Source organism: Alosa alosa, chromosome 9 (genome assembly GCF_017589495.1).
Source record: "Alosa alosa isolate M-15738 ecotype Scorff River chromosome 9, AALO_Geno_1.1, whole genome shotgun sequence".
In the NCBI taxonomy this organism is placed as follows: domain Eukaryota; kingdom Metazoa; phylum Chordata; class Actinopteri; order Clupeiformes; family Clupeidae; genus Alosa; species Alosa alosa.
The window spans coordinates 34910101-34922600 of record NC_063197.1 but is presented as its reverse complement, the minus strand read 5'-3'; positions in this window follow the sequence as shown (position 1 = coordinate 34922600).

The following is a 12500-nucleotide window of genomic DNA, read 5'->3' as shown; positions in this document are numbered from 1 at the left end:
TTATTTTTGTTTTTTTTCGCATGTCCAAATTTCCGTCAAGGATTCCCGGGACACTGAAAGACCGGGGTAGACGAAACTTGGTGGGCATGTAACCCCATATGGATGGTTATGGTTATGGTTATGGATTTAGCAGACGCCTTTGTCCAAAGCGACACATAAATACAAAACAACATAATAATATTTAAAATTGAACAGGGAACAGATTAAAATGTAGGTCAAATATAGTAAGGAGAATAGTTGTAGTACACAATAATATCAATTCAAGCAATAGCCTAATAAAAAGCAATGTAAAAAAGGGGAAAGGCAATAATAAAACAATAATGTCAATTCAATCAATAATATAAAAACAAATGACATGCTAAGACTACATTAAGGAGAATATCAATAATAAAACAATAATGTCAAATTAATTAACAGCCCAATTAAAAATAAACAACATTATATAAAACCATAACACATAAGCACTTAAAGTATATGTTGAATAGGAATGTCTTTAGACCCCTCTTAAAACGACCCAAAACTACCACAGGAATGAAGAGCACTGGGCAGTTCATTCCACCAACATGGAACCACTGAAGAAAAGAGTCTGGAATTAGACCCAGTTTTCATGACTGGTCGACACAACATACACTCACCAGAAGACCGCAGTGGGCGGTTGGGGATGTAAGGCTTGGATTATTGAATTAAAAAATAACTAGAGCAGATCTAGTTAGTGTCCTATAGGCCAAAGTGAGAGATTTAAATTTAATTCTGGCTACTATAGGGAGTCAATGGAGAGTAACTAGGAGAGGAGTTACATGTGTCCTCTCTTGGCTGATTGAAGACCAGGGCGTGCTCCAGCATTTTGAATCAGCTGTAATGATCTTGTTACACAAGCCGGGTAAGCCAGCTAATAGTGAATTACAATAGTCCAGCTTAGAGATGACCATGGTCTGAACAAGAAGTTGTGTGGAATCTTGTGTCAGATAAGGTCTGATCTTCCTAATGTTGTAAAGCATAAACCGACATGATTTTGCAATAGAAGCTATATGCTCAGAGAAGTTAAGTCGGGTCATCAATTACAACGCCTAAGTTTCGTGCCGATCTAGTTGGGGTCAGTGAAGTTGAGTCAAGCTGGATGTTAATCTGTTGGGGAATAGCTGTTTTAGTTGGAAACACCAAAAACTCTGTTTTTGAGAGATTAAGCTGAAGGTGCCGACATCTTTCATCCAGGCTGAAATATCCTTAAGGCATGCAGAACCGTGGGAAACACTAGAGTCATCAGGTGGGAAAAGACAGGTAAAGTTGAGTGTCGCCTGCATAACAGTGATAGTCAAATCCATGGGAGCCGAATGGTATCACCTAAGGAAGTGGTGTAAATAGAGAAAAGCAAGGGTCCTAATACTGATCCCTGAGGCACACCTGTGGTGAGGTCATGAGACTTAGATACCTGTCCCTGCCAAGACACGCTGAAAGAACGCCTTTAAGGTAAGATTCAAACCAGTCAAGAGCTTTTCCAGAAATTCCCAGTTCAGATAGTATAGATAGGAGAATGTCATGGTTAACAGTATCAAAGGCTGCAGATAAATCTAGTAGAATTAATACTGATGGATAGCATGGAACCATCGTTTTTTGTTTTGATCTGTAGCCCCCCCGCTGTACTGGACCCCCCGAAAGGAGGGTAGGGCAGACACAGTTTTCTGTGAATATCTTGAGAACCGTAGGGCCTAGGATTACCAATTGTTTCCGTATGTTTGCCTCCAGGGGTCATGTTAACCCATTCCATGTGCACACATGTTCCCCTTGAGGATCAATAAAGTATCTATCTATCTATCTATCTATCTATCTAAACAGATACACACGCACACACATACATTCACAGTTATCATACGTATGACACATACTCACACAGTAGACATATGTACGCACTACGCATGCATGCACATGCACAAACACACATACGCAGGCAAACACACAAGCACGCACACACACACATAAACATAAACATGTACACGCACACATGCACACAATTCAAGAATTTCTCAGAATTATGAACAGGCAAGATGGGGGTGGGGTTGTATAAAATGTATTTTACATGTGAAATCTATGAACTAATCATGTTTTGGCACTTGTTGTCTAGCAAATACCAGTGAGAACTGAGTGTGGATAATGCAATTTAGTGACACATTTAGAATCATATAGGCCTTTCAGCGTGATTTATTTTTGTGGAAAAAATGTGCTGGACTGGGCGGCGGTCATATTTTGTACCGCTCTGTGGTACATCTAGTTTTAAAAAATATAGTCTTTAAAAAATCATGGACATTTACTTAAATTATTCATATACTAAAATGTGTAAAATATCTCAATGCAATAACGTAGCCTATTCAAAGGAAATTTCGCTCCGGAGGGCCGTTTTAAGGTCGAAAGGTGAAACGGCATATTGCTCGACGTCAGTATAGCTTATGCCTCGATCTAAATGTAGGTCACAGAATGTTACAAATTACAGTATCACATATGCTGATACGGCTCCGTGTTTTCCCCTTACAGTGTGACACAGTGGCATATTTCCCAACATTACCTTATCCATTGGTAGGCTACATTTTTAAATAGTGAAAACACCGTTATAATCACCCACTTTCGATATTGGCGCTTAGAGGCCTACCGACTGTATGTTGTCCAGTTTTAACTTGACATGAAGTCATAATCCCATAGCTCGAATCTGCCCATTTCTTTTCCAACTTGACCAAGTTATCCCAAACATTTGCACAGACGTCTGCATTATATTGTCGAGCACGCAGCAGAGTTTGTATATTCTCCTGCTGTCTCGATTCGTTTGTAATAGAGGCTGGTAGGCCTAATGCCAGTCTCTCTACTATTGTAATCGAAACTGCAGGTGTCAGTCTACACTATGCATATGAGAATGCAGCTGCCATTGAAACTTTAAATTATGAATATACACACCTAAAGCATGTGTTGACTCTTTATAAACAAACCTCAAATCAAAAGTGAAATGTGGAGTCAATTATTTCGTAGGCTATGTGATGTGATGACAAGGCCGTTCTCTATTCAGTTCACTTACGTTTTTCAAAATCAACAGCCAACACCAAATAGCCCTAGGCCTACGCACGCAGCACCGATGAGCACAGGCTACCAGGAGAAACAACAACCAATTCAGATCAATTAATTAAAATAATAATAATAATAATAGGCCTATAGATCAATCATACAACTGTAAGCGACCATATAGGCTACCACAGCGGGCTACTGTAGGTTAGTAACATCCTCATTCTCCTACCTTCAGGCTATCCTCGAACTCTGCTGCCCAAACGTTAAGCCAAGAACCGTAGGCTATACCTTCTTGGTTAAAATGTCCTTCTTGGCATAAAACGTCCTCACTTTAGATGAGCTCACAAAATATCATTAACTAACCACTTGTAACTTATTAATTAGTTATACTATTAATTATTAATTATAGTATTAGGAAGTGGTTTATAAAATATGTATCCTCACCCTAACTAATCATTAGTGCATGTGTACTGTTAATAATAGAAATATTACTTAATCAAAAAGATATTATTGTATCATTTATTACGTATTAAAAATAATGTATAAACATATTTAAGATATAGGCTTATTTACTATGAACAAACTATTTATAACTGTGTGAACAAATGCTTTACTGATGATAAATTAGAAATTACTAATGATGAACAAACCATTAATTAATAAGTAACGAAGGCTTAATAAATGATGAATTGTGTGTAGTTATTATAAAGTGTTACCATATCTTTTATCACGCCCACTGAACTTCTTCCAGACAGGCTACGTTGACAACATTAAAGGCCTGCAGTGATTTTCTCTCTGGGTGCAGCACACAGCAGCCTAGGCTAGATCATTTTGGTGAGGTTTCAGAACAGAGCAGCGTAGTTCGGACTCGCAAGTGGTCCCAATATGGCCGCCGCACCGATTTCACAGAGGCTTCAGGTTTGTGACGTAGTTGCGCTATCCAGTGTTCTTTATAGATCAGTGGGTGAGTCCCTCTGGTCCCTCTCTCTGTTGATGAAGTGGAGCATCCCACCATATTGAGCATCCTCCCCTTTCAGTGCACTCAGATGGTACTTCCCACCATATTGAGCATCCTCCCCTCTCAGTGCACTCAGATGGTACTTCCCACCATATTGAGCATCCTCCCCTCTCAGTGCACTCCACCATACTGAGTAGCTCTGCTGATTCTGATGGTACATATACCACCATACTGAGTAGTTCTGCTGATTCTGATGGTACATATACCACCATACTGAGTAGCTCTGCTGATTCTGATGGTACATATACCTCCATACTGAGTAGCTCTGCTGATTCTGATGGTACATATACCTCCATACTGAGTAGCTCTGCTGATTCTGATGGTACATATACCTCCATACTGAGTAGCTACGCTGATTCTGATGGTACATATACCTCCATACTGAGTAGCTCTGCTGATTCTGATGGTGCATATACCTCCATACTGAGTAGCTACGCTGATTCTGATGCTTTTTTTACATGACCATGTGTAGATGAGGAGTGGGGGCCTGTATGTTCACACACTCGGTGGGGCCTGTATGTTCACACACTCGGTGTGGCCTGTATGTTCACACACTCGGTGTGGCCTGTATGTTCACACACTCGGTGTGGCCTGTATGTTCACACACTCGGTGTGGCCTGTATGTTCACACACTCGGTGTGTCAGACACCAAACAGGACGAGGACCACAAAAGCCGCACAATGCTAGAATGTTTATTTAAGGGTTGGGGTTACAGGGGTTTCAGGGGTTCGGGAGTTCCAAGAGTCTGTGTGTGTGTTCCCCCAATAGCCGAGCAGCAATGGCAGGAGCTGGATGATCCGGGAAGTCCTGGGGGGAAACACACACAACAACAGCAATTGAAACGGGGCAGCAGTACAGTCAAGGGCTAGGGCTGTATTCAAGAGAAGAGAGACGGAAGGCAGGTCAAGATTACGGGCTGAGATCAAAGAAGTAGTCGAAATGGTCTGGGTTCACAGGCAAAGAGTAAGAGTCAAGCTCCAAGACAGGCAGGTAACTGGAAAGGTTTGCAGACGATCTGACAAGTGTGGACTGAAAAGCAAGGCTTTATATACCCGGCATGATGAGTGAGAAATGCAGCAGCTGGTGGTAGGTAAACGAGGGTGAGGCAGAGCAGAGCAGGAACAGGTGGAGGTCATCAGACTTTAATCAGCTGCGTGTACCAGGCAGAGAGAGAGCTCATGACAGAACCCCCTAAGGGCCCCAGGCCCCAGAAGTCCCCAAGAGTGACACCACTGGGAGGGCGGAGGGGAGCCGGTGGAGGGCTAGAATTCCTCCTGAAAGGTCCCAGAGAACATCCTCATCCTCGGAGGGAGCTGGAGGGTCGTGGACAGAAGACGGGACAGGTACGGTGACAGGGTCAGGCACAGGACAGGAAGCCGGGCGGGCAGGACGGTTAGGGACCCCTCTGGGGCAGCCCATAACGATTGCAGGTTGATCAGGATGCAGACGGTGGAAGTCGGCGATGAGTGTCCGGTCCACAATCCCACTGGCTGGCACCCAGGCTCTCTCCTCAGGCCCATAGCCCTCCCAGTCGACGAGATACTGGAGGTTCCCTACCTCGCCGCCTGGACCGGCCGCAGGCGCCGAACGGTGTACACCAGCCCACCGTCAATCCAGGCATGCAGGAGGAGGAGGAGGAAGCGCACGGGACCAGCGGGCTTTCATGGCCGGGCTTGACTTTCAAACATGGAAAGTAGGGTGCACCTCATGGAGGTTGGCAACTGGAGCCGACTGGGTTGGGCTGATGACCCTCTGGATAGGGAACGGGCGGTGAATCGAGGTGCCAGTTTTTACGCCATTCCACCCGCAGTGGGAGATCCTGGCTGACAGCCACACCTTCTGGCCAACACGGTAGGCGGGTGCCGGGCGATCTTGGCGGTTAGCCCCAGTGGCATAGCTGACAGCTGACTTGAGAAGGCGGGCACGAGCTTGTGACCAGGTAATGACGGCAACGGCGGGCATAGGGCGAGGCAGACGGGCAGGACACATCTCCCTCCTGGCTGGGGAACAGGGGGCTGGTAGCCACACACACACTGGAAAGGTGACATACCAGTGGCAGAGCAGGTGAGGGAGTTGTGAGCATACCTATCCACGCCAGTTGTTGTGCCTGCCTGGGGTTTGTGAAAACCATGCACCGCAGCCTTCTCCAGCTCCTGGTTTGCCCGCCGATTGACCATTGGACTGGGGGTGGAACCCAGAGGTGAGACTCACTGTGGCCCCTAGAAGACAGCAGAACTCCTTCCAGAATGTGGAGGTGAATTATGGACCTCGGGTCAGAGACAACATCCCTGGGCAGCCCGTGTAGACGGAAGACATGATCAAAGAACAGCCTGGGCAGTCTCTCTGGCAGATGGCAGTTTAGGGAGGGGAATGAAGGTGCCATCTTGCTGAACCGGTCAACCACAGTGAGAATGATCCGTCATCCCACCTGGATGGTGGGAGGCCAGTTACAAAGTCCAAGGAGACGTGGGACCAGGGTCGGTGGGCACAGGCAAGGGCTGGAGTAAACCAGCTGGGGGCCGAAAGGGAGGACTTGTTCTGGATTGCAGGTGGGGCAGGCACGGACTAATTCTCGACATCCCTTCTCAAAGCAGACCACCAGAAGCTTGGGCAAGGAGATGGCAGGGCGAGCCCGCCAGGCAGGCAGGCGGGAGTTGTGTCCCCACTGTATGACCCGGGACCTCAAATTCTCTGGGACAAAGAGACCCGCCTGGGCATGCACTGGGACTGGGATGGTCACGAGGGCCTCCTGAATTTCCTCCCTCGATATCCCAGGTCAGGGCAGCTACTGCACGCAGGGATCGGGCAGAATTGATGCAGGTTCCTGGGAAGGGCGTCATCCTTATGAAACTGACGGGAGAGAGCGTCCGCTTGGTGTTCCGGTAGAACCTGGGCGTATGACAGGGTGAAGTTGAATCTGGTGAAAAATAAGGCCCAGCGGACTGTCTGGGGTTAAGACGCTTTGGCGTTATGGATGTATTCGAGGTTTTGTGATCGGTCCAGACCAGGAACGAACTGTGGACCCCTCCAGCCAGTGACGCCACTCCTCCAGGGCAAGCTTGACTGCCAACAGCTCACGGGTCTCCAACATCATAATTAAGCCCTGCAGGTGAAAGCCAGCGAGAAAATGCACAGGGGTGCAACTTGTTGTCCTCCTCTGCCCGCTGGAGGAGAGTATGGCCCCGACTCCCCACGCCTGAGGCATCCACCTCGACAACTTAACTGCCGGTCTGAACCGCATCTGGAGGATGGGGGCAGTGGTGAACCGGCCTTGAGGGTATGAAAGGCTGTGCTGGCCCCTGGGGTCCAGGAAAAGGGGTGTTTGATGCTGGTCAGAGCTGTGAGGGAGCGGCGGCGGAGCTGTAGTTCCGATGAATCTCGGTAGAAATTGGCAAACCCGAGGAATTGCTGCAACTTCTTCCTATTCCCCGAACTGGCCAGGGAGGTAACTGCCCAGACCTTTATGGAGTCCATCTGGATATTGCCTTCAGCCAATGTATCCCAGGAACGACACAGTCTGAGCGTGGAACTTCGCATTTCTCGCTTTGACATAAAAGGGAGTTCTCCAGGAGCCGTTGAAGAACCAGCTGGACATGACGAGTGTGTTCGGACAGAGTTCTGGAGAAAATTAAGATGTCGCCCAGGTACACGAAGACGAATTTATTCAGCAAGTCCGCGAGCACATCATTCACCAGCGCCCTGGAATACGCTGGGGCGTTGGAGAGGCCAAATGGTGCCACCAAGTACTCATAATGGCCGTGTGGGTGTTGAATGCAGTCTTCCACTGGCCACCCTCCCTTACTCGGACTAGGTGGTAAGCATTTCTAAGGTCCAGTTTGGTGAAATAGTGGATCCCTGGAGCAACTCCAAAAGCAGAGGTGAGTAAAGGCAGAGGGTACCCGTTCTTCACTGTGACATCGCTCAGACCTCGATAATCAATGCAGGGGCGAAGAGAACCATCTTTCTTTCCCACAAAGAAGAACCCGCACCAGCTTAAGTGAGGAAGACGGGCGGATGAGTCCAGCTGCCAGGAGTCCCCTGATGTAAAACCTCCATAGTTTTTCTTTTCAGGAGGGATAGTGAGTAGAGGTGACCTTTGGGTGGAGCAGTCCCAGGGAGGAGATCAATGGCACAGTCGTGCGGACGGTGTGGGGCAGAGATGTGGCTTTGGTCTTGTTGAACACCTCTCGGAGGCCATGGTAATATTCAGGGACATTAGAAATGTCGGGGCAGTGCTGGGGGTACTGAGCCGGGGCAGCATGGCAGCACGCAAAACAGGTCAGGTGGCAGGCATTTCCCCACTCTTTCACAGTTCGGAGGCCCAAATCGAGGTGAGGATTGTGAAGACGGAGCCAAGGTAGCCCAGGATTAGGGGTTGGCCTGGGGAGCTGAGCAGGTGGGAAGCGGATGGTCTCTGGTGGTTTCCTGACACCATCATTGATGATGGGGCTGTGATGCTGGTAACTGTGCCAATTACGTGACCGTCCAGGGCCCGGGCTGGAACAGGAGTGGACAAGCTTATGGCTTTCCAAGCCCAGCTGACGAAAGCAAGTCCCAAAGTCAATAATGTTTGCTTCTCGCCAGAGTCCACCAGGGCTGCCAGGGTGTGGGTGGAATCAGACAGGTAAAGACAGACTTGGATGAGGGTTTACGGCTGATGGAGGCGGAATGTTCATTGAGCTCATCCGGATCCTCCTACATCTGGTGAGCTCCGGCCTTTTGCTGGACAGGTGGCGACTGATGACCATCACCACCACAGTACAGGCACAAGTTGGAGGTGATGCGCCGCTGGCGCCTGCAGGGGTTAGGGAGGCGCCGCCGATCTCCATCGGTTCAGACTGGTCCGGCTGGTTAGACGGTGTGGCAGGTGCGACAGAAGGGCAGTTGGGACACTCCGCGGTGCTGGTGGATGGACTCTGGCCCTCTCTCTCGGCATCGGACCTGGATCCTGCGGTCGAGCGCGGACAGCCAGAGCAATGGCTTCATCAAGAGTGGGGGTTGATCATGGAAACCAGCTCGCCCTTTATGTAGTCCGCCAGGCTATGGAGGAAGGCATCCACCAATGCTTCCATGTTCCAGGAGTCCGACTTGCCACAGTTCGAAGTCAATGGAGTAATCCGCAACAGTCCTTCTGCCTTGGCGAATACTCATCAGGGTCCCAGATGCCCGCTGTGGTGGATTCCCAAATCGAATACCTTGAGCATCTCCTCTCTGCTAATAGGTTGAAGGTTGCACATGCTGGGGTCTGGCGCTCGAACTCCTGCCGTTCCCCAGAAGTGGTGCCTCGCCCGTCAGGTGAGTGATCACGTAACCCACCCTCGCCCCTTCAGTGGCAAAAAAAGTCCTGGGTTGCAGGGTAAACTGGACCGCGGCAGCTCGTCAGGAACGCCCGTGCGACCTGGGTTGGGTCGCCGCTGAACCGCTCTGGGTTGCCCGATCCTGGGTTCTGGGGCTCCGGCAGCCACGGCAGCAGTGGACTGGGCAGGAGACTTCGGTGCTGGGCGGTGAGAAGTTGAATGATCATTGCAAGTTGTTGCTGTTGCTGCTGGAACTGCTGAAGCTGTTGGTAGGCGGTTTAGTAGGGGAGGCAGTGTCAGCAGTGTTGCGGGTTTGCCTCTCTCTCAGTCTCTTCCAGGCGTTGCATGGCGGTGGTGGTTCTGGTTCACTGGGTTTCCATGCTGGAGTTCGACCGTGGCGCTGGGTCCATGTTTGGTCAGATCGTACTGTCAGACACCAAACAGGGCCGAGGACCCCACAAAAGCCGCCAATGTTAGAATGTTTATTTAAGGGTTGGGGGTTACAGGGGTTTCAGGGGTCGGGAGTTCCAAGAGTCTGCGTGTGTGTGTTCCCCAATAGCCGAGCAGCAATGGCAGGAGCTGGATGATCCGGAAGTCCTGGGGAAACACACACACAACAGCAATTGAAACGAAGCAGCAGCACAGTCAAGGGCTGGGCTGTATTCCCAGAGAAGAGAGCGAAGGCAGGTCAAGATTACGGGCTGGAGATCAAAGAAGTAGTCGGGGGGTCTGGGTTCACAGGCAAAGAGTAAGAGTCGTTTTCCCAAGACAGGCAGGTAACTGGTGCGGGTTTGCAGACGATCTGACAAGTGTGGACTGAAAAGCAAGGCTTTTTACATACAGGGCATGATGAGGGGTGAATGCAGTGCAGCCGGTAGGTAAACGGGGTGAGGCAGAGCAGAGCAGGAACAGGTGGAGGTCATCAGACTTCAATCAGCGCGTGTTACCAGGCAGAGAGAGCTCATGACACGGTGTGGCCTGTGTGTTAACACACTCGGTGTGGCCTGTATGTTCACACACTCGGTGTGGCCTGTATGTTAACACACTCGGTGTGGCCTGTATGTTCACACACTCGGTGTGGCCTGTATGTTCACACACTCGGTGGGGCCTGTATGTTCACACACTCGGTGTGGCCTGTATGTTCACACACTCGGTGTGGCCTGTATGTTCACCGTAAATGTCGTTAACACACTCGGTGTGGCCTGTATGTTAACACACTCAGTGTGGCCTGTATGTTAACACACTCAGTGTGGCCTGTATGTTCACCGTAAATGTCGTCCACTATTCAGTATAATGATGTGGTGCCTCTACTGGAGCTAGCACTTCAGCAGCTTGACGCTTCTCCCTTCCTCTCCTCCTCTCTCCTCCCCTCCTCTCCTCTTCTCTTTCCTCCTCTCCTCTCCCCTCCTCTCTTCTCTCCCCTCCTCTCTTCTCCTCCTCTCTCCTCTCTCTCCTCTCCTCTCTTCTCTCCTCTCCTCCTCTCTCCTCCTCTCCTCTCCTCCTCTCTTCTCTCCTCCTCTCTCCTCTCCTCTCCTCCTCTCCTCTCTCCTCCCTCCTCTCTCCTCTCCTCTCTCCTCCTCTCCTCTCCCTCCTCTCCTCTTTCCTCTTTTCCTCCTCCTCCTCTCTCCCCCCCTCTCTCAAGAGGCATAATTAAGCCCTCTCTCCTCCCTTTTGATCCTCTCCTGGGTGAAGGACCAGCTCGCCATGTTAAGGTCACTGGAACACACACACACGCGGACACACCACACACGCTATCATTCAAACACGAATATCATTGGTCACACACACACACACACACACACACACACACATATACACACATTGACACATCACACAGAAACAATCTCCTATCAAACACACAACTCAAACTGCGTCCTCCTTTACACAGAGCTAATATAAATATTTATGGGAGAGATCAGGTGGGACACGTGGTGAGCAGCATCATCAACACATAATTTAACACTTCAACCGCTTTTCAGTTCATTTCAATTCACTGAGAAAGTAATCGCCTCTACTTTATGTTTGTTTATCTCTCCCCTCTCTCTCTCCCCTCTTTCTCTCCCTCTCTCTCCCCTTTCTCTCCTCTCTCTCCCTCTCTCTCCCTCTAAATCCAGGTTTAAAGGAAACTTAAACATGTATTCTCCTAGTCTAAATCTAAAGGAAACTTATTTAAAAAAAAACTGTATCTAAAGTAATTTACGATTTGATCTCTCTTTTCTTCTCCCCTCTCTCTCTCTCTCTCTCTCTCTCTCTCCCCTCTCTCTCCCCTATAATTAAAGTATTGAATTTGAATCTTGAATCATTCAAGACTTCGAGCCCCAAAAGTGATGCACTAGAGCTCCAATTTGGTTCCTCTCCAGATTCCCTGCTGTGAGTTCTGTTGGAGCCCGATGGTTCTAAGATTGTGAACAGATAGCAGCTCTATCCAGATGGTTCTAGGTTTGGAACAGATAGCAGCTCTATCCAGATGGTTCTAGGTTTGGAACAGATAGCAGATCTATCCAGATGGTTTTAGGTTTGGAACAGATAGCAGATCTATCCAGATGGTTCTAAGCTTGGGAACAGATAGCAGCTCTATCCAGATGGTTCTAGGTTTGGAACAGATAGCAGATCTACCCAGATGGTTCTAAGCTTTGGAACAGATAGCAGCTCTATCCAGATGGTTCTAAGCTTTGGACCCGATAGCAGCTCTATGGTTCTGAGCTTTGGAACAGATAGCAGCTCTATCCAGATGGTTCTAAGCTTTGGACCCGATAGCAGCTCTATGGTTCTGAGCTTTGGAACAGATAGCAGCTCTATCCAGATGGTTTTAAGCTTTGGAACAGATAGCAGCTCTATTCAGATGGTTCTAAGCTTTGGAACAGATACTTTGAAACTCCCCTCAGGTGATCTTTGTGAGACAATGTTCTATCATGATGTGACAGACAATAAAGCATTTTAATATAGTAATAATAAAGTATTTAATAAAGTATTTGAATATAGACAATAAAGTATTTTGAATATGAATCCTTTCAAACAAATGATGGCACATCCCTTGTTACAGCAAAGCTACAGTATGGTGTTAAATAAGTAGTGTTGAAGCTTGTAGTTATATAGCATAGAGATGGAGTATGGAGTAGAGTTGGAGTAGAGTTGGAGTT